General features: G+C 43.1%; 1 protein-coding gene across 8 annotated transcripts in view; it reads left to right on the top strand.

Moving 5' to 3' along the window:
• The first annotated feature begins 1,480 nt into the window (after positions 1-1,480).
• The window catches only part of FAM172A (family with sequence similarity 172 member A), a 298,225-nt gene continuing 277,254 nt past the window's right edge, over positions 1,481-22,451 (top strand). For all 8 annotated transcript variants that reach the window (XM_033084694.1, XM_033084695.1, XM_033084699.1 and 5 more), the window contains exon 1: positions 1,481-1,546. The gene's annotated coding sequence lies outside the window, so the exon portion shown is untranslated. The remainder of the gene's footprint in view (positions 1,547-22,451) is intronic.

Genomic DNA, 22,451 nt, shown 5'->3' with positions numbered 1-22,451 from the left:
ATTTTTAGCTGTACTACTTATCTAACTGTCCCTGAAACTTGATCTAGACTCCTATATTCTACTGGTTTATTTCTGTTATTGTTTGGGATGTGGGCTTTTTTTTGTTGAGTACTATATGAGATGGGGAATGATGGTGAAATAGATTAGGACCCCAATAAAAATAGGCTACTTTTAATGTGAGTCAGTATACACACTGGTTCACTTTGCAACCTAGCAGTATTTGCAAAGATAGATGGAATGAACTTCAAATGGGAGGACAAGATTGCTTACATCAATAGTATCCCTGATGTCTCACCAAAAGACCCACATCTAAGTGCTACTTTCTTCTAACATGGGAAATACAAGAAAAATATTCTCAATATGAGAGGCTCAAACATAACTTCTAAAATGTAAACAGACTAGTTCTTCAAGACATTATAGTATCTTCTGCACTGAAGAAAATTATTTCACTTGCTCCTTCCTTAGGTATTGTAGAAAACACCAAAACACATTGCCCAGAGAGACTGTAGATATCCCATCCTTGGAAACATTCATGGTCAGGGATCTGAGTAACCTCATCCGTCTGAAGATGTCCCTGCTTATTGCAGAGGGGCTTGGACTAGATGGCCTTTAAAGGCTCCCTCCCACACAAATGATTGCACTGAGAGCAAAAAGACAAGGTTGCCCATGATGAAAAATGTCTCTCCCACATAGACCTACCTGTCCATAGCTCTAGTTTGCTAAACTTTTACATCAGTCATGACTGGGATATGAGAGGGGATGAAACATTTCAGCTGCACACGTCATATGTGGCAGTTTTCAGATGTCCCTGGGAGAGCAACATGTCACAACCATCCTGTGCAGATAGAACCAGGAGTGCATTTGCATGATGCAGGTTGTCAGCAGTCATCCGACCAAATCTGGAGAGCCTTTCAGGGGAGGAAGACACTGTATCCTTGAAACCAAACTCAAGGTGCTTCTCGCTATGCAAGTAAAAAAGTGTTGGGACTGCCTGTGGTGATGAGTGTTTTAATGTAGGCCAACGCAACACAGTCCTCATGCATTTCTGAAGATGTCTGAAATATCTAACGTGAAAAATTTTATCGTCTTCTCTTTCTACAACCTCCTAAGTGATCAAAACAGAAAACGTGGAGTGAAAACACGACCTTACCAGTAAGATCTACCAGCACTCGAGCAACAGCCCGAGATCTAGATGCCGGTACTCGCCTGGTCCCTGTAAGAGTTGCCGGCAGCCGCCACCTCCCTCGTGACTTTCTTCCGACAGAGCTCATACAAAACGCGGTCTCTGGGCAGCATCCCGACAGGCTTCGCCTGCCCCCAGGCCGCCACACAGTTCTACGTTGAGGCCGCCACCTCTCGCGCTCCACTTCCGGATTCCCCGCCGCTCCCCCGGGCACTGACGTCATTGCGCGCGGACCCCGGAAGTTGAGCCAGCAGGGGGCGGGCGGGGTCGCGCGCGGCAGCAGGCCCGGAGCCGTCGCGCGTTCCCCGTGACGGCGCTGCGCGCGCCCCGTTCCGCCGGCCGCGGCGGCAGCGCCAGCGCCAGGTACGTGTGGCGGCCCGGCCCGGGCAGCGGCGCCGGCGATGGGCTGGGGGAGCGGCGGCCGCGGGCCCTCGGGCTGCAGGGCGGCGACCGGCCCCGCGCCGCCCGTGGCGGGCGAATCGGGGTGGCGGCGCCGAGGCGCCTCTGGCAGCCCTGCACCGGAATAAAGACTGCGGGCCCGCGGGCCTCCCGTGTGCTTGGCGTCAGGCCTGGAGCGGCGGCGGGAGCGGACGGGGCGGCGGCGGCTGCCTGTGGCAGGACCCCCCGAGCTGTCCGCGTTTTCCACGTGGGCTGCCGGACGGGTGTGTAAGTGCCCGTGTGCCGTGTCACGGAGGGTGCGGGGAAATGGCCTCGGTGTCACCGCCCGGGACCGGCCCCAGGCTCTTCCGGGCTCTGTGCTTGCTGCCGCTCCACGTGTTGGCACCTTCGCAACTGCTTCTTGGTATCGCGGCTGTCACATGAACCAGAAACAGGGAATAACAGTTATAATTCTCGGTTTTCTACATAAAATCAAAGGGTTTTGTTTCTCGTAATGTATCCTTACAGTCATTGCTGCAGATTTTGATGCTGCCAGCTGCTTTTGCAAAACAAGACTTGCCAGTTTTCTCCGCTGCCTAACGCAAGCTTCCTGTGCAGCTGTAAATGACAAAAAGTAATTTGAGCGTAATTTTTCTGACTTTAGAATATAACTGGGCTTGAGTGATAGTTTTCGTTCCAAGTATTGCTCTTCTAATTAGGTGGGATTGAACACTTCTTTTTAGACTTAAATTTCTTGTAGTTGTTGTGGCAACTTAGAAAGGGCCATGAAATATTTGCCGTTTCTGAGTTATTCAAATGTAGGGAAATAATTTCCCAGTTTAAATTTTACTTGGTTTTGGTTTGACAGGGAGAAAACTCAAAATTTGTAATTCTAGAACAGGAGAGATTGGGCATCTACAGTCCCTTTCCAAAACCACTCTTTTCTGTTTTGGGGAACTGTTGCCTTCATTTTTCTTTTGAAGATAAATGCTGAAGCTTTTGAGAGAGAATGAACTGGTTTCCTTCCAGATGCCTAACTTTTAGCTATGGTATTACATGAACTGCTTAGAGCCATGTAAACTGCCATGTCGAGTCTTCACAAAGTGTGACTTCCACTTCATGTTTTTTTTTGCATGATGTTTTTGGCTAAAGAATTAAGTTTGAGTGTGCAAATTGCAGACCTTTTTCAGGACATACCATCATTGATAAAAGAAGTGTTTATAAAAGCTGCAGCGATTGCAAAGCTAACTGGATGCCTTTGGTCTTAATGGAGCACTGATTTGGTGACACTGAAGAGCGGGGTGTTTTCAAAGGAGAAGAAATACCAGTAATACAGCAGAAAGATGGTGTCCTTTTAGTAACCCTTAGTATTTTCTTGGAATCTTTAAAGAGGGGTGTGAAAGAGGGTGGCATCCTCTTCTGATAGGAATGGCAAAGCAGTCTTATGATAGCATAGTGGTTAAATAAGGCCCACAGGTTATTAAAATTAGTTATTTTGTGGCTATGTAGGAAAAAGTGAAAAAGCTCTTGTGTAGGGGAAACTAAAATTTTAACAACTGAAGATAGCAACTTGGACTGTGTCAAAGTGCAGTCAATGTGAAAATTCAGAAAGGATGTCTTTATATGCTCCTCTGGGTTTGGAATAGACAAAATCTGCTATTTTGAGTATTTCAGATATTATTTCACTTTCTTTAAAAAGAAAAAGATTCTTTGCTGGCAAGAGTATTGGTCTTCACAGGGTAGCTCCAGATAGAAGCCCTGGGTGATGGCAGTTGATGAAGTCGCTGCCAATACTTACTGCTTGCCTGTCAGCTGGAGGTCTGATGTGCCTGCCACCACTGGTGTTAGTCTAGGCACTCTCCAGCCCACCTCTGTCAGAACATGGTGGGTTAAGATGGATCTAATGTTTATTGTGTTTAAGCTGACCTGACTCTTTTTATCTGCAGTAGGTAGCAGATGTGGGTAGGCATAGGAATAAGACGAAAACTTCCAGCAGGCCAACAGTACTGAGCAGCTGGAGGCAGACAAGGGCATCGTCATTTAAGATGAACAGCGCGCACTCAGACTACTCTCTGCCTTACTGAAATACCTTTAATTATTGGAGTTTTCTCACCAGTGTCTGAATTTTGTCTATCTTCTTGAGATTGCCTTTTCAGTGATTGTAGCCAATAATGACTATATTTAAATCTGCAAGTTGACTTGAGCATGGTCTTTACTGAATTGCCTTTTATGTACTAGCTAACAAATGTTTGGAAGAGCTTATCCTTATAATTACTCGGTGGGGATTTACCTTTTAGAATCTCTTCTTTCAAGTTCACAACCTTATTTTTTTTTCCCCTTGAAGACTCAGCACTGACTCTGGAGGTTTTGCCCATTCCAGGCTCTATAGAAAAGGTCCTGAATACAACTTTATTGCTGGTACTTTGAATCTGACCCACTGTTTCTTTGGGGACCAATGTACTGTCGTGACTGAGGAGTTTTTTAGATTTACAATAGATTAGTGGAATTCTTTGAAGTGAAGCGTACATACAAAGAATGAATGGATATCTTTATTTTTTTTTTTTTCACAAGCTTACTGAAACAAACTGGTTAACAATGGACATGAAAACATCCTCTTATGAAATTTAATACTTCTCTGTGAATTTGTTTGGTGCTTTAGAAGGACATTTTTTTTCTCTTTACGAGTATTGTTGCACATATATCTGGTTAGCCTGTAGATGAGTTTCACAGATTAATACTGAGTGGAATTCCCAGAGTATAATTTAATGAGTTTAAATTTGTTATTTTTCAGCATTTTATGTGCTGTGTGGAGTTAGAGAACTTAATATTTAACAGCTCACAGCATTTCTTACACTGTTCTTGTAATGTGACTGAGTTTTATTGGAAAGTGAAAAGATAATGTTTACTTTTATATTGTCCTTGCCTTTCTGCTCGACTCATCAACAGTTACAGTAATTTCATGATTATAAGCCGCACCTGATTATAAGCCTCACTTCTGGGTGTCGGCAACTTTTCGTTCTTTGTCCATACATAAGCTGCACTTTCATATGCAGCGAGGACCCGCGTGCAACAAAGTAACGAATTAGTAACAATTGCACCATCGAGGTTTACTGTCAGGTGCTCAATTTGCAAACATTTTTCATGGATCGGGGTAGCCTTTAAACGCAGCCTAAAAACGAAAAAAAAAATACAGAGAAAAATCACTCACTTTTATTAAACCTACTGGCTCCACTCTCGTCCAGGTGAGGGGAGGGCGCGGCCCAGGGGAGCGAGGGCAGCGGGGCTGGGCAGGCTGGGGACCTGCTGCCCCGGGCTGTCAGAGGTGGTGGGGGCCACAGGTGGGAGAGTTTTCTGGCAAGTGGCGGAGCCCCCATGAGCGCTGCACTGGCCCGCCCCAGTGTCGGGGCGGCCGCGGCTCCCACTTCTGGGTTGGCAAATTTCTGAACTTTGTCCATATATAAGGTGCATCCGGATTATAAGGCACACTTCCAGGTTTGGACCAAAATTTTAGTCCAAAGGGTGCACCTTATAGTCATGAAATTACTGTAATTATAATTCAGAGAAAGAGGAAAATGAAAATGTACAGTACAGTTGCTTACCACCTGCTGACTAATACATAACCCATCCCTGAAGAACCATCACCCCCCTTACTTCTTGGTACCTTCCCCAGTTTCTATACTGGATTGATGTTCTGTGATGTGGAACATGACTTTGACAAGTTCATGTCACCTGTCTTGGCCATGTTCCCCCTCAGCTTTTAGTGCAGCTGTTCATTAGTAGCATGAGACACAGAAAAGTCTTGGACTTGAGGTAAGTACTACTTAACAGTAGTCAAACCATCCAAAACACAGCACTATACCTCTCATCCTGAATCCAAAACACAGCTACACTAACCCGGCCAAAGCCAGGACATTCAGGCAGGCAAATAAAAGGGTTTTTTTGCATGTCTAGAAAGAGAGATGATGATTAAAATAAGAATTAGCTGTGCACATTGTCAATGGTACTCCAAGTTAGTGAGTTCTAATGTTGACTGGAAACAGGTTCATACCTGAAGCACAGGTAGTGTTAGTGCTTATGTTTGTTGACACCTGTGCATTTAAACTCAGGCCCATCATACTAAATTTTTCCAGTTTCTGCTTTTTTACTATAGGTTTAAAGTCAAAGTTTAGACTCTTTTTTTTTTTTTTTTTTTTTTTTGAGGAGGGCATACTGAAAATGTTTCTGATTGTATTGAAAATATTCTTGATTACTCTTAACTACCCCTAAGCAACTCTCCAAGATGTAGGTAAAGAGTATGACATTTAATAGGAAGATAGCTTTGGAAATCGTGTACTATTGTGTGTGGATTTGTCTGAATTACAAACTCCATAGGGTTGCTATTTTCCATTTGCAGTACATCTTTTAGAGTAGTTGATTTAAATTCTCTGGACATTTCAACAACAGTGTATCTTCACTGTGTCAGTTCTAAGCAGTGTCTATAGTGATGCTACAGGCTCCTGGTGGGACATGGCAAAAAGTGTATTCTCTTGGTTTCTCATCATCCCCGTCTGTGGCATATTTTCTCGTAGGAGTAGGCATAGTGGACTCCTCATTATTCTGTTTTAGGTGTATGAAGAGAGGTGGCTTATTGTACTTTGGAGCTGTTTTATACTTCTCAGTCTTAGCTTTTGGCATAATAACTGCTTGTTTGAGAATACGAATGGAGTAATTCTGATTGATGGTGTTGTCAGAGTTCCAGGTACTCTCCAGTTTGTCTGTAATGCTGTGTTGAAGACCTAACAAATAATGTAGTGTTTATAGTTTCTTTTGAAGTTCTGCAAGCCAGTCTTTATAAAGCTTTGAAATGTGCATTTCAGTGGCTGTCGTGTTTTAGCATACAATATATGCAAATCTCTAATCCTTGTTTAACTTAAGAAGATGGCAAACTATGCTCTTGCTTTGCATTCTTCCTTTTTTAGGCACAATGTGTAGCAAATCTTGAAAACATCTTGCTTTTTTTCCCTAACAAATGGGCATCTCATTCCTCTTGCAGAATGTGTGTGTTGAAAACCCACCTCAAGAAGGAAAATGTTAAGTGGGCTAGATTTGAATAAATACAAGCACCACAGTCAAAAGGAAGATTGAAAGTATTTCAAAGAAGAAATGGGTAAACAGGAAGCCTTGGCAGTGAAAGAGTGAGAGATAAATAGGTGTGCTCATGCACACAGTCTATGTCTTGAATAATGATCATTGTACAGAAAGAATATCTCCCTACTGAAGCATACAATTCAGCATTGTGAAATAAAATCTGAGAAGAGAATTCTGTATCTGTATGTTCGTATCTCCCATGCTGCAGGAGTGTGCGAACATACCCTACCTACAAGCCTAAGAGGAAGCTCTCAGAACAAGCACAGCCATCAAAATCAAAGCTTGCATTTGATACATGCTAATTGATAAGTCAGAAATCAGTGGAAATTTCCTTATATTTGATTTTAAAAGTTTGCATTTTGGAATAGCAGAGTTTGAATTTTGGAAGCATAAACTATTTCCTACCACAGTGATTACCCTCGAGTCCTTTTGGTCTCTCAGTATTTGTTTCTTGATTTGCCATGTTGGCAAATCAGGCTAAAAAGTTTTTAGGCGGCAGCTGTATCCGTGTTCTGTCACCTCAGTTGCACCAGGTAATGAACTAAATCTGGAAATTAATAAATTAAAAAAGGAAGGAGAAAAAAGAAATGAAGGTAGTTTAAACTCGGATCAAGATCTTGTTTTGGTTTAACTTGGATATGATTCCCAGAACTGGTTCTCTCTGCATTGCTACTAGCAGTTCTGTCAACTGAAGGGATAGCATAGCATGAGTAGGGGGTGGGACTGCTAAAGTCGTTTTGCAAAGATATGTTTGTGAATATGTCTTTTGATTCTAAGACCTGGGGGCAGGAAGGGTCTTTGTTCTGTATTTGCTGTCTGTGAAACAGTGGGGTACTTGTTATCTGCTTGGATGAAGTTGCACACAGCATTCCCTTGGCTTGGATTTAACATTTCTCAGTATAAGAAATTGTCCTCAATTTTTAGAAACTTTGAGCGTGGTCTGATAATAGCAGCATGAAGGCTCCAGGTTATTTCACTCTGTGTTATGTCCTCTGTTATAATGAAACTTTTATTTCCATCAAGAAGCAATATGTGCTTAACCACCTTGCTGTGTGAGATTTTGTATCTGTAGCAAACCCCAGCTAGTATCCTGACTTGTACTTTCTTTATTAAGACTTGATTTTTTTATTGTCAGTGACTCAGAAACAGACAGTGACATTTTTGGCACACAGTACCATTTGTTCTCTGTTGTTGCTCTGTCTAAATGGCTTATATCTCTTGAATTGTAGCATTATATTCATGTGAATCATCCTATGAACTTCACTAACATCAAATAGGTTGCATGTACATTCCTGCAGGAGAGCTCTAAGGTCTTGTTCATTATCTTTCCAACATAATTCTCTGGGCAATTAAAGATTTTTTAAGTTTTTGTTTTTTCATTCCTTGTTCTGTTAGTTCTATTATCATTGCCTTTCTTTCTGTTAAGTATGTAACTAGTCATAAAAATTAGGGTGAGGAATATTTGTGAGAGGACTACATCAAAAAACACAGAAGGTTAAATTTTTACCTATTTGATGTAGTTTGTTGAAGGAGGAATGAAGAAATAGGAATATACTGAGATGGAAGGATGTCAAGGATGTCAACCCATACCTATGTTTTCTTGAGATGAAAAATAAAACTTGTTTCAGGCACTGAGTTTTTCAAAGCTAGTAGTGTGTTCATTTTGGGAAGCTCTGATTTTACCTTCCCAGTAATGTCCAGGGGCAATGTTTTTAAGAACATTGTTTAAAAAATTCCAGAGACTCATGGTCTTTAGAGACTGCTTACTAACAGGGATATAAGAAAGCTTTATTTCTGTTAAACTATCTAGCTTTCTAAAAAAGGAGCCTGGTGTAGATATTGTAGTATTTTTTCTTTGGTTGGTTCTAAATTGTGTTTGTCTTTCACAGTATATGACAGCATATGATATAATATTTTACTTTATGGGAAATGGTGGTAGATATACCTCCTCCCAAAAAATATACTCTGAGGGTAGTCAAACGTGGGAGTGGGGCCCAGAGAATTTGTGGAATCACTGTTGTGCATCTTCAAAACTTGACAAGTACCTAAGCAGCACACCTTTCAGTTGACCTCCAAAGGTATATATAGATCTATACAGGGTATACCTTACCATATACATGGGGCTATATTGCTGTGCTTCAGTGCTTTGGATTAGAAGGAAGATGCTTGCTGCGGTCTACTTTTGTGTCTGGTATCAACCTCAGTATCAGTGTGTAAGAATCTCTAGTGATTCTACCTGTACAAGACAAGCTGTGCTTGTTGTTTGGACGTGCCTGCCAGCCTACGGTGCTGAGGATGATCACTGTCAGTGGACTGTAACGGGGAATGTGGTCTGAGGAAAGCTCTCAATTGACGTTGTCATTTACATATTCATTCTGTAATGACAGGATGAATGAAACCAGGGGCCTGGAGTAGTGTGGACTAAGGAAGCTTGGAAACAAGTTGAGTTGGCAGTGTCTCTGTGAAAGCTCTTGAAATGAAAAGACAAAATGAAAACTTAGGGGGGAAATGAATGGTACTAGAAGCTCTCAGGATAAAATATGAGGCCAAAGACAGCGAGCTTGTGAGAGAAATAGAAGATGATTGAAAGGCACTTAAGTGTGGGAGAGGGGGAATTGAGGTTGGGAGAAAGATGAAGGCTATACTTAAAACTCAGGAATGTTAGATGAAATACTGAGTGGCTCCTTGTTGAGTATCTTCATTCAGTGCATTGACAAAGGCAGAAGTGCAGTGCGGAAAAAACCAGATATGATTATGCCTTCTGCATTGGGTTTGTGTGGCAAAGTTTTAGTAGCAGGTGTCTTCAGGTGTGGCTTTTGTGAGAAGCTGTAAAAGCTTCCCACAGGTCCAGTAGATCCAGTACCAGCCAACTCCAAGATGAACCTGCTGTTGGTCGAGGTGGTACCCCTGCAACCTATGGAGGTCAGAGGGACGAGATTGTGCCACAAGGAGTTTGTCAAGAACCTATTGGACAGAAACTTAGACATAGATGACACTACCTTAGAGAAGTAGTTGAGAATAAAGATCACTTCTTTCCTCTTTGTTTTCCCTGTTGTTTTTATATGAGACTAGACTTCTGTTGCACAGGTGCTGAGTTTTTTTGTGCAGGCTGTCTTAATTTTGGTATTTCCTGGTACCTGTAGACTTAGCATTGTTTTGGTAGTGTGTCTTTGGCACAAATTTTGGCTTTTTTATGCAGATGACTCAGGATCAGGAAGGAATTCCTGAGAACACAAAACTAGGACCCTGAAACCAAGAACTCTTAATTCTTGCTCAACAAGACACTGTAATTATTCTCATATGCCTTGTATGGTCGTTGCTGCTGTGGGTGGAAAGTAACTTGTAAATGTATGTGTGCACAAACACACATTCATACTCACTTTCTGTTTATTCATTTGATGTACGCTTTTGCTTTTTCTTATCTTCACAGAATGGTAGAGTTGTTGACATCGGCAGGGACCTCTGGAAATTGTGTGGTCCAATCCCAGTGCTCAGAGAAAAATTAGCTAGAACAGATTACTTGTGGCAGTATTCAGTAAGTTTTGAGTATCTCCAAGACAGAGATTCCCTAACCTGTTTTTACTATACGCTCTAATCACAGAGGAGCAAAGTGAGCTGTCTGTGGATTACGGATAGAATCCTGAAGGTTTCAATATTCTCTAAAACAAGATTAGAGCCAAATGAGATTAAATGCTGATGCTAAAAATGGATATATTTTATTTAACAGTAAAAGAGGCAAATAGAAAAAGAGGTGGGGGGTGGGAGGACAGGAAGAGTGACAGAGACAGTTAAGTAGAAATGTATCACCCCTCTGGATCTTGATGTCATCTCATTGATCCTTTGGTCTTCTAGGTGGTGAGGGTCCTCCACGGACAAATAATAGAATCCAGTGAGTTAATAAATGTTTGGGCCAGGTGGTACCTCCCCTGAGGGGACAGGTTTGACACTGTCCCTTGCAGGACTGTGGATCAGTTGTATGATCTTGCATCACATGCAATGCTCTGGTGTAGAGTCTGGGGACCTTTAATGGACCATGACACCCCGTCAGCAGCCCCTGATGTGAATGTCCCATAGATGTGGCTTTCCTGGCTGAACAAGTTTGAGTAACAGAGGATGGGTGTTTGTTGCCTCTGACCAGAGACTTTTCACCATGCACCAGAAACCTCCTCCTTCCCTCTTTGATGGATTTGTGGGGTGTCTGTGCAAGCCTGGTATCAGTAGATAAGACAACTGCTGGGCTTCGTCCTGCTGTGGTATTCTTCTCCCCCAGCCCAGACCTGAAATAATTTTTATCTTAACTTACAGTGTAGGGCCTCAGCCCAGGGGGCCCATTCAGGGTGCAGTGGTCTTTGGTGTAGCTTTGTTGATGCAACTTCATTATACAGTTTTAATGGACAAAAATCCTTCATAAAAATGTTTAAGCCATAAATGATATTGTTTCGGTCTCTGACACCTGTCTGGGTGCCTGTTCAGGTAAGGGAGTTTTTCCTGATGTCTAAATTACCAGCTTGTCCCCATTGTATATTGCCTTCTCACTGGACAACAATGGGAAGACTAGCTCAGTGGTCTTTTGTCCCCTCTGACATTTAACAGATATTGATTATACTCCTCCGACTCCACTCTAAGTTTTCTCCCTGCTGAGTAGTCATGTGTTTCTCAACCAGATACCAGATGCTTCAAGCCCTTAACCATTTTCGAAGCCTTTGCTGGTCTCACTTCAATATGTGTCTGTGTTGCACCTGGAATATCTGGAACCATCACAGTATTCCAGGTGTGTTTAGAAGTGCAGAGTAGGGGGAAAAGATCATGTCCATCTGCCTACAGGCAATAGTTTTCTTAAAGCAGGGTGTCATTGAAAGTATCTTCACTGCTTTGTTTCTTCATGTCTCATTTTAAACTACGGGAAAATATTATATATAGTTGAGGTATATTGATAGATAGTTTAGAGAATATTTCCTACTTCTTTCTGAATTTTGGATTTTTTCCTTTCCAAGCTGTATTAGCTTGAAATAATATTATGTTTTGTGAGGTTTCAGAGATAGTAAATGAAAAGATGTATTCATTGGAGGGGAGAAATTTACTCCAGCTGATTCTTGCAAGACTGAGGAATATTTTGAAGCAGATTAATTTTTACGTATCAACATAAGTAGGTAGTTGCTTTCCATTTAGTTTGTACCTTATCCTTGGGGTAATTAAACATCTGGTAGTTAAGATGTATTTTAGCAGAAATATAAAGTTAATATTTCTGTGCTAGTCTGGGCTTGTTTTTAAAGCGCTTGAGTCCTAAATTCAAATAATATCTATTCTGCTTGCATTTTTGGGTTCTGTTAATTTTGATTGTCACTGAGGACAATGTTCTGTCTCCTCTTCCTTTTCCCATTTTTTAAAAATCTTTGTCAGATTTTTTGATCCACCTTCCAAATTGCAAAAAAGTCTACTAAATTTGATGTGTATCAAGGGAGAATGTATTTTGTCTAGCATTGCTGATCACTTAGTCACAAGATCTGGGGTTTTGTTGCTGTTTGGTGTGGGGCTTTTTTCTGTCAAATGATTTTCCATCTGTTTTCCCCCTTCTTTTTATATAGTAGAATTTAGTAACAAAACACGGTGAGTCTGAAAGTTTTGGTTTATCTAAGATTTTTTTCTCTCACTTTTTCCTTCTTCTCCAGCACAAGGAATTTAGGACAGACCATTTTTTGCCTCTTTGGTCTATGTCACATTTTTAAACTGTTGTAACTGAAATGCTTCTTCTGCTTTCATTTGAAGTAAGTTAAAAAGATAAAATATTAGAGGGCTACCTATATTATTGTGTGAATGTTTGCAGCATATTTTTGCTTGCTGTTCTGTAGCTGATTTAGTACTTTCCCTTGAAGATTTTCTCCTGTGTGTACACTGCTAATGTGTCCATGTAGCGCTCAGTTCAGCATTCATTTAATTATAGAAAAAGAAAATTCTTGTTTACATAATGCTATTTTAGCATGTATTTTGAAAATTGTCTGTTGTTGAAAATGTTTGTATTGCCTATAGCCTGCTTTTCAGGAGTCTGTTGTGATCAGTGGGGCTGATGCTGCTTTGTATTTTTCCCATTCAGCACACTGTTTAATTCATCTCTGCTTTTCTTGTATTAGTTTTTGTCTTGGGAATCAATATGATTAGCTGTAGAGCTTGATGTAAAGAATTTTAACTTAGACAGTCCTGTATGTTATTCATGACCTTTTAGGGTTAGACATTATCTGGCTGATCATAAGGTGACATGGAGGTAAAATAATTTTATGGATTGTGTGCTCTTTTCCTGTAATTAGTTTCTTTATCTAAAAACACTTGTAGCTGTTACATTTTTCAGCTACCATGCTATTCAGATCACTAGGTTGTGTTTAACAGCAGTCAAAGGGGATTTAAGAAATTGAATGGAACGGAGAAACTGGAAGAAAATTACTTTGGGTTAGAACCAAAATTTCGTAGAAAGAGATTCTGTTAAGCTTGTTTAGTTTACCAGAAGAAAGAGATAGGACTTGGCTGTGGTGTCTAATCATGTCAGGGAAAAATAGAGAGAAAACTTAACATACAAAGGTGTAGCAATAATTAGTGACTGAAGCCTGAAGCCAAAGTAATTCAAACTGGAAATAAAGTACAAAGGACAGTGCCTAGCATTTCAGACATCACAGTGATGGATTGTTTAGCTCTTAATAATTTGAATATTGCCATGGATGCATTTCTGTAAGAACTGCTGTAGTTATGCTGTAGCATAAGTTACAGGTCTTAGAGACTGGTAGCTGAAGAAAATAAAAGGCCTCTGTTCAAGAGGACATGGTTAACAGATTTTGAGGCCCTATCTGGTTCTGGTCTGAAACTGTGAACTTTCCAGGAAAAAATGAGGGATTTGTAATGATTTTTTTTTTTTTTGCCAAACTGCAGTAATTTCATGAATACAAGCTGCACAGACTATAAGCCGCATCTCTGGGTGTTGGCAAACATTTAGTTCTTTGTCCAAAAATAAGCCGCACCCAATTATAAGCCACTCTGTCGTTCGCAGCGAGGACCCACGTGCAGCAAAGTTGCCAATTAGTAACAGAATCGCGGCAGGGCGGGGTTTACTGGCTCGGCTCGGGCTGTGTAGGCTCGGCCCGCTTGGGGCTGCCGACGGGGCCAGGTGGCCCAACCCGGTGCTGCCGCTTGGCGGGGCCGCTCAGGGCTGGCCACCGCCTCTGGGCTTGCTCGCCCTGGCCCGGCGCTGCCCTGTGGTGGCAGGCAAGGACGGAGCGCCCCCTGCTCCCATGGCGGCAGCAGCGAGCAGGGATGTAGCCTGCCTGCTCCTGCTGTGGCAGGCGGGGACAGGAGCCCCCCGCTTACCCCACGGGCTGCGGGGATGGTGGCACGGGGCCCCCGCATTCCCCCCGGGCCGCAGGGATGGCAGCACGGAGCCCCTGCCTCCCCCCGGGCCACAGGGATGGCAGCACAGAACCCCTGCCTCACCCTGGGCGACGGGGATGGTGGCACGGGGCCCCCACCTCCTCCCCGAGCCGCAGGGATGGCGGCACAGGGCCCCTGCCTTCCCCTTGGGCTGCGGTGATGGCAGCACGGGGCTCCGCCGTCTCTCCCCCGGGCTGCGGCAGAGGAGGGAAGGAGAGAGGTCTCCTGCCTCTCTCCCCACCCCCCGTGCTGCCTGCAGTGAATCAGGCTCCACCCATGGTGCAACAGAGTAACAATTTGTAACAATCGCAAAATGCCGGCCTTTACTGACAGGTGCTCGTCTCGACACCCTGGCTGGCACTTCTGAGGTTGTAAATGTCAGAAAATTATTCACATTTTAGCCACTCCTGAGTATTAGCTGCATTTCCGGTGTGGGACCAAAATTTTAGTCAAAATGGTGTGGCTTGTATTTGTGAAATTACTGTAGGTTGCATCTGCCCACGTCCTTCTCCTCTTGCTTTTTTCTGTATCTTTGCTTTTGGCAGTATTTGGCTGGTCTCTGTTCAGTCACATTCTGCACTTAAAAAAAATAAAGACAGTTTTTTGTCTTAGTAGAGATTCCTTCAAACTCGTAGGAAATGCAGTGCTTTCAACAAAATGGACAGAGAATTTTGCAGTGTTGGTTTAGAATGACTGAAGTTTCTTTAGCCAGTGTTTTTTAGTGGTTACTGCTAAGATGGAGGTTTTAGGCTTAAGGCTAAGCCAGTGCCATATATACATCTGTTTAGCCTCATTGAAGTAGTTCATCCAACAAGTAGAATTTAATTTTTTCAAGGACTTTGCTTTATAGCATGGCAAGTAAAAGCTGTGAGTGTCTATTGAAAAAGGATCTAGAATAAAAAGAGAACTCTTGTTCCACATTTTTTCCTTCTGGCTTTCAAATCAAAGGTGCAAATGAAATGGCCAGATTCACTGTCATCATTATCATCTATATTTGTGGACAACAGTACAGTAGTTTCACGAATACAAGCCGCACGGATTATAAGCCGCACTTCCGGTGCCTCGACAATGTTGCTGTCTTTGTCAATAGATAAGCCGCACCCCGAATATTAGCCGCACTTTCGTTCGTCGCGAGAATCCGTGTGCAGCTTTCACAAATTGGCCAATTAGTAACAGGATCGCGGCATAGCGGGCTTTACTGGCTCGGGGCGGGGCCAGGCTGGCTCGGCCCGCTCATGGTTGCCGACGGGGCTGGGTGGCCCAGCTCAGCGCCACGGCTCGGCGGGGCTGGCCGGGTGGTGCTGCCGCTGCCGCCGGGCTCTCTGACCCCCCTCTCCCGTCAGCACCGCCCCGCTGCCGCGTTCGCTCGCCCGGCTGGCAGGGCTGCCGCCGCCGCCGCCAGGCTCGCTGGCCACCCCGCGCCGCGTTCGCTCGCCCGGCCGGCAGGGCTGCCGCCGCCGGGCTCGCCGGCCGCCTCGCGCCGCGTTCACTCGCCCGGCCGGCGGGCCAGCCACTGCCGCCGCCGCCGGGCTCGCTGGCCCCCCTCTCCCGTCAGCACCGCCCCGCTGCCGCGTTCGCTCGCCCAGCCGGCAGGGCTGCTGCCGCCGCCGCCGGGCTCGCCGACCGCGCCGCGTTCGCTCGCCTGGCCGGCAGGGCTGCCGCCGCCGCCAGGCTCGCCAGCCGCCCCCTCCCGTCTACGTTTCCTCGCCCTGGCCGACACTGCAGGCCCCCTCACCGCCGGGCTCCCCCACGCTGCTGGCCCCGATTCTGCTGGGCTTCCCCCGCTGCCAGGCAGCCCCACCCGTCGGCCTTCCTGCTTCTGCCATGCTCCCCTGCACTGCTAGCCCCAGTTCTCCCAGGCTCCCCCGCCCTGCTGGCCCGGGCTCTGCCGCCCCCCTGCCCCGCCCTGCTGGCTCAGGCTCTGCCGCCCGCCCCCCACACTGCTGGCCCCGCCTCTGCCAGGCTTTCCCACCTCTGCCGGGGCCGGCCGGGCTCCAGCTTGGCTTGGGGCTGCCGCGGGCTCTCACTTCCGTGTTGGCAGCTTTTAGAATTTTGTTAATGTATTGGCCGCACTTGCGGGTTTCCACCAAACTTTTGGTCAAATTGGTGCGGCTTGTATTCGTGAAATTACTGTAATTTGTGATGTAGGAATACTAAGCCAGGAGATTTTGAAAGGTTTAACGAAGATATGTGTAAAGTTGTGCAGTGACGGTGGTATTCCCAAACAGTAGACAGACTCTAATATGACTGGCTGGGATGTTGTGCTTGAGAGGAGGTAGGGTGCTGCTGGATGGCAGGCTGGACAATGTACCCTTGTGGCAATGTATCTTAGTTTGGAGGACAGGTGTCTGCTAAGAAAGGCAGGAGCCTCTCTTTGAAATGGAGAATGTAAACTTCCTTCCTCCAAATTATTTTAATTTTGAAATTAAGCAACTCTCAGGCAAAGATATGGGAATTAGGAGTAACAGGGAAATTAAAATAGAAATACAATATTACAAAGAAACAAACTCCAAGCACTGACAAAGCCAGAGTACAACCTGACACCCCATCAGTCAGCCAATTAAATGGTGGCTGTAGTATTTTTGTAGTGACAGATGTGATTCGGTTGAAGCAGTGGTTCTGTAGAAGGTGCAGTTTCCTTCCGGAGGTCCAGTGATGATGTGGAGAGATCCGGTTTTCCTCTGGAGTCTAGTGGAGAAAGGGGCTCCCTTAGTGTCCCAAAACCTCTGTTTTTATCTTGGTGAGAAATGTTGGGCTCTTCTCCCTGGCTGGAGCAACTTCCAATGGGATGAAGTAATTTTATCAGTCACACAGTGGGACTCAATGGGCCGTTAGCCGAAGATACTTCTCTGGAGGAAGGATAGGTTGTGAAAAGATAAAGAACAATGCCTTACTGGTTTCAATGGATGGCCCATCAGCAGAATATCTTCCACAGAGATAAGGATCACTGCCCTCACCCTCAACAGATGATGATAGAATAGATACCTTTTATTATGTTCTGTATTGTAACCCAAGACACGATGAAGTCAAACTGATTCTCTGGTATGGGTAAGAGATGTACTAGGTTGCTGTGTCTGGTTTGTCCCCTTGATTTCAGGAGACATATTGATGAAAAATTGGAGAAGGTCCATCAGATGACCACCAGGATAATTAGTATGTTAGAAGGATGATTAGCTTGTTAGAGAACTCAACACATGGAGAAAAGTTCAAGGAAATTGTTTAGCTTGGAAAAGACCTCTTCGAGTTCAACTGTTAGACCAGGTCTACCAAGTCCTGCCAGAAATAATGTTCATAAATGCCACATCCACACATCTTGTAAATCTCTCAGGGGTTGGTGATTCTACCACTACCCGAGGCAGCCTGTCCTAGTGCTTGACAGCCCTTTCAGAGAAGAAATTTTTCTAATACCTGATCTAAACCTCCCTTTGCACATCTTGAGGCCATTTTCTCTTGTTATTTGTGAGAAAAGATCAACCCCCATGTCATTGTAGAGAGAAGGAAGATCTCCCTGAACCTCCTTTTTTCCAGGCTCAATATGCCCTGCTCCCTCTGGCAATGCTTGTGCTTTGGACCCTTCACCAGTTTCATTGCCTTCCTTTGTACAAGTTTGAGCACCTTACTGAAAAGACAACTTGGAGAGGTTTCATCATTCATCCAGTACATAGAAGATAGTTGTGACAGAGAAACTGTTTCCTAGTCAGAACATTGAATAGTGAGAGCAGAAATTTCATCTTAGTATAGGAAAAAGAAAATCTGTTAGAGATAAATAAACACTGGAGTTAGTTTCTGAGAATCATGGTGGAATCTCCCTCACTGGAGATATTTAAGGCTCATCTTGGCAGTACCGTAGCTTACTTGATCTAAGGCCTGTTAAAACCTAGAGAAGTAAGGTCCAAGAGAAGGAGACCAGATAATTTCCAATCTGGACTACTCGATGATGCTGTGGTTATAGCTTTTTGTCAGTCACAGCTCTGGGCAGAGACAGCAGGGTTGTAGATCAGGCAGTAGCAAACTGTGTAAAGAAGTATGGTTACAATTACTGAGAGACACTTGATGGAATTTTTTTTTTAATATAAATATTAGATTTTCAGTTTTTAAAGCTACACCAGTAAAGAAAATATAATTTACTTGCATTTCTTTTTTATTCTTGTTCTTTTTAATAATTCGTGAAAGAAAAGATGTACTGATGTGGAAAAAAACCTAAAAATGCAAGTTTGATGTAGTCAGAATAAAAAATCAAGTTATTCAAATATTGAGCTAAAGCAAGTAATGCATTTGTATTATTCACATTATGTATAATACCTGTTTATATATGTGTTGTAGTGCGACTATTACAATCTAGTAGAAGCGAATCTGAGGACTGCAGGTGTTTCACAGGGCTATTTGCTTTGCTTGCCAGGTAGTTGAAATTAAGCAGTGCTTGGTTCAGCTGGCCATATAGCACATGCTGCTGCTCAGACAGGGAGCAGAACAAAGACAGTTGAGACACTGTATTAATAAAGCTTTCAGAAATCATAAATGTTGAAGAAGCAAGTGTTCTACAGGAAGAAAAGCTGTGGAAAAAGCTTTAAGGCAATCTCTTGAGGCAGACATTGTAATAAATATGAGGTATGTACACTGCAGGGATTTAGGCTTTTTAGTCTCGATTCTGAAATAGGGTAACTTGATGCTGAACTGATGTCTTCAGTAGCCCTACACACTCTTTCCAATTGTGTATTACTTGATTCTGCATAGTGTCTATCTGTTTTGTATATTTTTGTGTCATCTGCAGTATTTGCAGATGCAGAGTAGTCAAGTGAGGTGGTGATATATATTTGCATGAGTGCATTCCAGAAGATGTTGGAGGAAATAGATGTGCTTTAGATTTAGTCTCATTTTGTGCATCTCTCAGCACAGGCTCTGGAGTAGAATCAGAAATACCTTGCTGTTTATAATAGTCTGAGCTACAGACCTGGGATCACTGCATTTCCATCTGATTTGTATGTATTCTTTTCAGGAGTTTTCAGTTCATGGCAGACAGTCCTTCATAAAGTCATGCTGTTACTGCAGAACAAAGGAGGGTGTGGGGGGGAAAAAGGGATTTTAAAGTACTAGGAACATAGGCATATGTCTAGGGTTTTTTAGTAGCTTTTGATGGTGGCCTAAGCAGACATCATTTTTCTAGAGTTTTCCAGTTTCTCTCTCTTCTGTGGCACTCTGGAAAATTACTTTGGTGTCTCTCGTAAGAGAAGACGCTTTTAATAGTCTTCACATTTTTTCTCTGTCCAGAAGCATTTTTGTCTCCCAGCTGACTCATGGGATTGCTAAAGAAAAAATGATGTTAAAAAAAAAAATCTGGCATTGTCCTGTAACTGCTTAGTATGTGCAGAGATGAGGCTATTGAGAGTCAACCTTCTTCACTCAATTTTTCAAGTCAAAATCACATTAAAACCAACAATACAGCGTATAAACATCTTAATCTAGTCCAAGACTATTTTTTTATAAACTATTACAGGGCAATTTCAGCTGTCTTATGAAATAATGTCCTACCAAGTCCTCATAACTCCTTATAATATGTGCATGTAAAACCTTAACCTGTAAATAAGGAGCATTTCACACAACTATTTTCCAGTTAGTTGTTTTTCCTCAATTTTTTTTCTATCCTCATCAGCTGAGATATAGACCCATGAAGTAATGGAAAGTAAATCACCCGCTAATTATAGCATTATTACATGGACTTTTCTTGATGCTTTAATTGCGCGATGTTAATTCTTCATAAACATTAATTCCTTGGATTTTCCCTCACATCTGCTGTTTGTGAAGGATTTTCTCTGTCCTTTTAGAGGAAGATGATGGTGAAGGCATCTTGAAACTAATGTCTTACTCATCAGTGTGCATTCATCTCACGTGCTGAGATTGGGAAAGCTAAAGAAGGTTCTTTGAAGTTCTTAAGGCAGGAATCCAGGCTGAATTTCCTTCCTGGAATATGGGAAATATACAAAAAGAGGTTATCTGCAAGCATTTTATCTTTCAGGCGTTGGGTAAAAGTCACCAGCAAATTCTTGAGCAAGATTCTCTGGTCAGCATTCTCATGCTTTCACTGCAGGGTCACTTTTTATGTTCCCAGAGTTGATGGCCTGATTCGTTAGATAACTATCTGTCTTCCTCAACAGAAGTAGGGTCCTGTACTCCTAATTATTGATAGTTTGCATATTTAAGAAAGTACTGTAGTGTGGTGTTGTGGATTAGCCATAATAGGCAGCCAAGTCCTTCCTCTGGCTACTCCTTCACTTTCTAAACAGTGGATGGGACAAAGAACTTTGAAGGGTAAAAGTGAGAAAACTCATGGATTGAGATAACGACAGTTTTATAGGGAAAGTAAAAACTTTGCGCACCTGCAAAGCAAAATAAGGAATTGCTTCATCACTTATAATGGTGACTTGGGAGGACAAACGCAGTCATTCCACACATTCCGTTCCTTCTTTTCCGAGTTTTTATTTTGAGTGTGTCATCATGTTGTTAGCTGTCCTGGCTGTGTCACCTCCCAGTTTCTTGTTCACCCTACCTGTGTGTTGATGGGGGCACACATGTGTTAATGATGCTGTTTTCAGCACAAATCGAAACCCTACAAGCTACTGTGAAGAAAACTGACTTCCAGAGAAAAACCAGTACAAGTGCTCAAAGCTGTTGTTGCTGCAGGTGATCATTTCGAACCTTGTGTTTGGTTGATATACTGTTATATGGTCAACATCACAGAGTCTATGTTGAGGTTGTGCTACCTCTTTTTCTGTTATTTTAGTATGGTTTTTTGCTTGTGTTAATATGGATATGTTTGTGAAGATGATTTCTAGCATTTCAAGGAAGTTAAACCAAAACCATTAAAATCTCAATGTGTGCAGTTATGTTGACTCTGCTTAGTGTAAATAGTTGAGTTACTGACACATACGGCTAATGCGCATGGCTCCTAGTCATTTGTTGTTTGGACTTAGAGTTAATGAAACTGGAAGGTGGTTGGTGTGCAAGTATATCAAACTGTGGTGCTAACTGCAGTCAGGTACTTTATCAGCAAGTTATACCACCTCTTGATAGAGTACAAAGTTCTACTGAGATTCAGTACTTCTAAGTGATTACATCTGCCCTTCTAACATTTATTAATCCCCTTCCTGTGCATCTTTTGTCTGTCTGTTGCAGTGGTATGGATCATGCTTTGGACAATTAGGTAAATTTTCTTGAAATTCTGATAAATCTTAGTAAGTCTGAGTTAAATGTGAGAAAAGACATTTTAACTTCAGCAGAGTGGGACAAGCATTAAGGGTAATTAATGGGAAGAAGCACACCCTACTAAACTGATCATCTCATCCTAAATTTCTGATCTCTAAAATGACAATACTGTAGCTGTTCTTTTGCATCATCAGAGCTGAGCAAAAGGTGGTGTCTCTAAACCACCTTCTTATACTAGAGGTAGACATTTTCAAAACCATTTTGTCTAAAGCAGACTGGAAATAATAGCCTTTCAGAGCTGAAGTTGGGTAAACCAATAAGTGCCTAAAATGTGGTCTTTTAAGTGAGGGAAAGCAAAATGCAACGTTAAATGATGCAGTTGTTACTGATGCCATCTGTAGTGCCCTGAAAGTGGAAAAAGATAAAATCTAATTAGACAGAAAATACTGCTAAGATAAATTACTGTATTTATTTGTTTTGTTGAGCCAGTACCAACAAGAGGCTGGGCAAACTGTCACCCAGCTATCTCTTTGAAGAAAAATTGGGTCTTAATCAGTCATCAGCCACATTATACAAATCTAACCCATACTTGTTTTTGGCTTGCTTGGGATGTCAGTTTACAAAGAGTACAACATGCATTCTATTATAGTCTAGTAAAGGAGTGCAGTACAAAGAAGCATTCTGGTAACACCTCCTCATTTTGTGTCAGGGTAAGCCTGAAGGACTTGTGCTATTTGAAGATATTTGTGTGTTTTCTTCTTATTTCTGTCTTGTTATTAACATTACAATAATTTATAGCCTTTATTTGGAGAATTTGTAATACTGACTTAGCTTCAGATATCACTACAGTAATTTCATGACTATAAGTTGTACCCTTTTGACTAAAATTTTGGTCCAAACCCGGAGGTGCGCCCTATAGTCTGGTGCGCCTTATATATGGACGAAGTTTGGAAATTTGCCAACCTGGAAGTGGGAGCTCCGAGCTGCAGGGGGAGCCAGCAGGGTCGCAGCTGGTGGGTGCAGGCAGGGCCGCAGTGGCACAGCAACCGGGTGGAGGCAGGGCCGCGGCTGCAGGGTGGAGGTGGGCTCGCGGGGCTGTGGCTACGGGGTGGAGGCGGGACTGTGACTACCAGGTGGAAGGGAGTCCACGAGG

The sequence above is a fragment of the Catharus ustulatus genome, chromosome Z, assembly GCF_009819885.2.
Source record: "Catharus ustulatus isolate bCatUst1 chromosome Z, bCatUst1.pri.v2, whole genome shotgun sequence".
NCBI lineage: Eukaryota > Metazoa > Chordata > Aves > Passeriformes > Turdidae > Catharus > Catharus ustulatus.
Note: the sequence above shows the minus strand (reverse complement) of the source record. Positions and strands in the feature narration are given on the sequence as shown.